The 5,396-nt window shown below is 44.4% G+C and overlaps 1 protein-coding gene across 1 annotated transcript in view; it reads left to right on the top strand.

The window, feature by feature from the left end:
• The window catches only part of UBE3D (ubiquitin protein ligase E3D), a 101,924-nt gene that overhangs the window by 2,724 nt on the left and 93,804 nt on the right, over positions 1–5,396 (top strand). The gene's annotated exons all lie outside the window — the stretch shown is intronic.

Genomic DNA, 5,396 nt, shown 5'->3' with positions numbered 1-5,396 from the left:
TTGGGCCTCTCACTGTTGTGGCCTCTCCCGTTGCGGAGCACAGGCTCCAGACGTGCAGGCTCAGCGGCCATGGCTCACGGGCCTAGCTGCTCCATGGCATGTGGGATCCTCCTGGACTGGGGCACGAACCCGTATCCCCTGCACCAGCAGGCGGACTTTCAACCACTGCGCCACCAGGGAAGCCCTCTTTCCCTAATCTTAAAAGAACTGCTTCTAGCATTTCATCATTGGGTGTGATGATGTTGACTTTTGGCGAGTCTGTTTGGTAGACTGCATAGTTCCTTTCTTTTTGTTTTAATAAATTTATTTATTTATTTTTGGCTGCGTTGGGTCTTCGTTGCTGCGCACAGCTTTCTCTGGTTGCGGCGAGCGGGGGCTACTCTTCCCTGTGGTGTGCGGGCTTTTCACTGCGGTGGCTTCTCTTGTTGCAGAGCTCGGGCTCTAGGCATGCAGGCTTCAGCAGTTGTGGCGTGTGGGCTCAGCAGTTGTGGCGCATGGGCCCAGTTGCTCCACGGCATGTGGGATCCTCCCGGACCAGGGCTTGAACCCACGTCCCCTGCATTGGCAGGCAGACTTCTAACCACTGCGCCACCAGGGAAGTCCCATAGTTCCTTTCTATTCCTAGTTTACTAAGGGTTTTCATCATGAATAGATACTGTGTTTTCCTTAATGATTTCTACGTGTATTGTGATGGTCATATTTTTTTCCTTTAGTCTTTACTTCTGTGAATTGCACTAGGAACAGTCTGTTTATATTAAGCCATCTTAGCATTCCTAGGATAAACCTTGGCCATTCATTTATTAAATTCACAGACGTTTACTGAATTCCTATTCTAGGGCCCAAAACTCAAATTCTAGGTGCTGGTTATATGGCTGTGAACACTAACAACAAAGCAAAGACAAAAATACTTGCTCTCATTGAGCTTACAGTTTAATGGTGGCAAGAGGTAGGCAGAAAATACACAAATATTTATATATGTTATACTGAATAGAGATATGTACCTAGCAGAAAATAAAACAGAAAAGGGGATAGGAAAAAAAATTCCAACCCCTTATTCTGAATGAGAAAGCAACAGTGGAGCAATAAACTGAAAGGGGTGAGGTCTGGGACTGTATTATTCCCAGTTGAAGACTGTTGCCCTGTGAGAGAACAGAAAGTATGAGGTGGTGCCTAGTTCAGAGAGATGTAGGTGGGCTGGTGAAGCACATAGTAAAGGGTCTTGCAGTGGTGTGCTGGAAAATGTTCAATGACCTGCTCTCCAGGAAAACCAGACAGACAAAAACATTCTTCCTGATTTGCAGCACTTACTGATTCCTGTGGTGGGAATACTTTCACCATAGATGATAGCAAACTACCAGAGAGAGGTCAACTGGCTTGCAAAATGCCTGGAATGTTAACAATTGCCTCTAGTATATTACTGGGTCTTAGAGACCATTGAAAGGACCTTAGCTCGGACTCAGAGTTGAGATGTGAGGTTGTTAGATAGTTTCGAGCAGCGTGTGCCACCTGAAAGAATACAAGAGAATAGTGACAAAAGCCTCACATATAAAAAGTGTGGGCAATTAGGGTCTCAAAAACTTTGTTTTGGAATAATCTCAAACTTGAGAGTAAGTTGCTGTCACTCCTGAATACGTTACTGTGGATTTCCTACAAATAAAGACGTTCTCCTACAAAACCAGCATGCAACACTCAAAATTGGGAGATATGTTACTGCCATCTTATACTCAGACCTTATTCAAGTGTTTCCAGTTGTCTACTTAATATCTGTAATACAAAGGAATCCAGCTCAGAATCATGCATTGCATCCTCATGTTTCCTTCGTTTTTCAATCTGGAAGAGATCCTCAGTTTCCTTGACTGACACTTTCGAAGATTACAGCCCAGTTATTTTGTAGAATAGTCCTCCATTTGGTTTTGTCTTCTGTTTCCTCAAGATTACATTCAGGTTATACATCTTTGGCAGGAATATCACAAAACTGATGCTGTGTTCTCATTGCAGCTTCTCAGGTGGCACATGATTTTGATTTGTTCCATTAAAGTTCACGTTAACTTTGAGAACTTAAATAGGGTGGTATCTGCCAGGCTTCTCCACCATAAATTGCCCTTTTTTTTCATTATCAATAAGTATTAATTGTATTAATAATTCTTTTCATTATTAATAAGTATTGAGACTATGTAAATGCCCTGTTCCTCATCATACTTTCCTTTTATTCATTTTATTTATTATTATTTTAAATTGAAGTATAGTCATTCATTTATTCATATCAGTATGGACCCATAGCTCTGTTTCATTCAGTGGGTTACTTTTTTTTCTCAAATTATAACCAGATGTGGCCAGGGGGAGTCCCTTCAAGATGATTTCTGTGTTTTTTTGTTTGTTTGTTTTCACATTCTTTGATTTCTTCTTTACTTAGTTGCACAGCAAGATATTCCAGGCTCAGGCTCATCTCATTCTTTTCCTGTCGCAGCCCTGGACAGGAACTGGACAGGGACAGTTTCATTTTTGTTTTGTTTCATTTTTGTTTTGTTTCACTTTTGTTCATTTTGTTTTTAAGTGGAAAATGACCTTCAGAAACCAAGATCTGGGCACAGAGTGTACTCATTACTATTGGCGTGTCACTTCTCCCAGACCCACTAGTAGACAGAACTAGAGCATGTGTGTATGACATATGTATTGTGTTTATGTATGCATGTATATGTGTGTTTGTAAATATATCATGATACACATACATATATATCTATATATATTACTGTATCTATTTATATGCATTGGAAACCATGACTTCACCCAGATATTTTAGATTCTAGTCTACCACCATAGGATCCATTCTGGTTTTCTCCCTTTCCCTCTTTGTAGCTGTTCTCCCATGGTGAGAATTATCCTCATGACATGTATTTACTTGGTCAGTTCCACTCTATGCAGTTAATCTTCCACTGGCATCCTTTGCCACTTCCCTTCCCTCCACTCAGTGTTGACACTCTCCTCACGTGCTTGGGCTCTGTTATGGACTGAATGTTTCTTTTCCCTCAGAATTCATATGTTAGGGCTTCCTTGGTGGCGCAGTGGTTGAGAGTCCGCCTGCCGATGCAGGGGACGCGGGTTCGTGCCCTGGTCCGGGAAGATCCCACATGCTACGGAACTGCTGGGCCCGTGAGCCATGGCCGCTGAGCCTGCGCGTCCAGAGCCTGTGCTCCACAACGGAAGAGGCCACAACAGTGAGAGGCCTGCGTACTGCAAAAAAAAAAAAAAAAAAAAAAAATTCATATGTTAAAGCTGTATCCCGTGATGGTATTAGGAGATGGGGCTTTGGGAGATAATTAAGTTTCAATGAGGTCATGAGTGTGGAGCCACTATGATGGGATTAGTGTCCTTATGGGAAGAGACACCAGGGCTTCCTCTCTCTGCCATGTGAGGATACAGTGAGAAGGCAGCCATCTGCAAGCCAGGAAGGGGGTCCTCCCCAAGAACTGCTAGCATCTTGATCTTGGACTTACCAGCATCCAGAACTAGGAGAAATAAATGTCTGTTGTTTAAGCCACCCATTGTGTGGTGTTTTGTTATAGGCACCTGAGCAGACTAAGACAGGCTCTGAAACTCCATGCTGAGCTGCCCCCACCTGCTACTCACATTCCCTCCTTTCTCCTCTTGGAACCTGATGTCCTTGCTGGGTGGCCTTGCTCACCCTGCTGGGTTTCTCATATCTACCCCAGGCTTCAGTGGTTCTCCCACCCTTTCGAAGGTCATTGGGGAGCTAAGATCCCACATGCCTTGCTGTCAAAAAACCAAAACATAAAACAGAAGCAATATTATAACAAATTCAATAAAGACCTTAAAAATGGTCCCTGTTAAAAAAATTTAAAAAAAAAACAATTTTGACCACGTTGCACACTTAGTTCCCTGACCAGGGATCGAACCCATGCCCTCAGCAGTGAAAGCATGGAGTCCTAACCACTGGACCGCCAGGGAAGTCCCAAGACTCAGGTTTTTGATATTCTGTATTGCCAATTAAGTGCAGATCTACACACTTCTAAAAGGAACTAGCCAGAAAGTAGTTTTAAAATTTTCTAAGGCAAAATAGGAGGCCTGACCAAGATTCACACCTGAACACACGGTATGGCCTCTCTACTTGGATGACATGCAAGTGGATGGCCCACCTTCTGCACTTCAGTGACACTGAGTGGATGGCCTGCTCTTGCTGTCAGCACTTAAGAGGGGATCCAGGTGCTTTGCTCCTCTGGTGCAATGCTGAGCATATTTCAACTTCATAGGAGTATCATCTCTATATGTCTTCATACCCTTCTGTACTTTTGGTGCCTGGTAGACAGCAGCTGTGTTTTACTCTGTTGCCAGCACCAAGTGATTTGTGTTTGTCGTGGACTGGATTAGTAAGTCCTTTCATGCCTGGTATTCATACATCACTAGATTGTTTTCTTCATTATTTGTTTATTCTTAAAATCGACAAAGTTTTTTCTCCTGTACCTTTTGTTTTACGTAATCCTGGCTTCCTTATGAAAATCCTGTATATCAAATACCAATGCTTTACTCTAATTTACTGTACGTAAAGTGAAACATTGAAATGCTGGTCTCAGAGGCAAGAATATGTCACTAACTCATCCATTCATTATTCACATAACATTTACTTAGTGCTTGGCCTAGGAGAGTCGCTGCCCCCCTCCACGTGCTTCCGTAGTCCCCTGTATTATGAATAAGTGCAACGTAGTTTTAATGCTCCCTTGATCATTCCTGTTTACTAGCCTGTCCCCTGCTTGGGGGTGTGGGGTGCAGAGGAAATATCATGTTAATCATTGTATTCCAGTACCTGGCACATGGTAGAACTCAAAAAAGGTGTGTTGAGTGAGTGAATGAATGTTGAAATCATGCTAGGATCAAGGGACGCATAGGTGAATAAGCCACCATCTTACGCTGCCTTGTTGAATTCTCTGGCCAAAAATACTTTGATGGGGCTTCCCTGGGGGCGCAGTGGTTGAGAGTCCGCCTGCCGATGCAGGGGACACGGGTTCGTGCCCCGGTCCGGGAAGATCCCACATGCCGTGGAGCGGCTGGGCCCGTGAGCCATGGCCGCTGAGCCTGCGCGTCCAGAGCCTGTGCTCCGCAACGGGAGAGGCCACAACAGTGAGAGGCCCGCGTACCGCAAAAAACAACAACAAAAAATACTTCGATGAGCAAGTGCGTGGTGCATGATAGACTAGCATTCCATTGTGCTGGTTTGCAGAAGCTGAAGTCAGGGGAACCGGTGGTAGGGAAGAGTCGGGGTGGGGAAGCGAAGTGGCAGGCTGTGCGGCAGATCCTGGAGCAGCCCAGGGGGAGGTCCGGGCTAGAGTAGATGGAGGAAGCCCTGAGATAGAGGAGAGAGTCGGCACTCAGGATCACTGGGA

The sequence above is a fragment of the Lipotes vexillifer genome, unplaced genomic scaffold (genome assembly GCF_000442215.2).
Source record: "Lipotes vexillifer unplaced genomic scaffold, Lipotes_vexillifer_v1.1 scaffold413, whole genome shotgun sequence".
Taxonomy (NCBI): Eukaryota; Metazoa; Chordata; class Mammalia; order Artiodactyla; family Lipotidae; genus Lipotes; species Lipotes vexillifer.
This window is presented reverse-complemented; position numbering and strand designations above follow the sequence as displayed.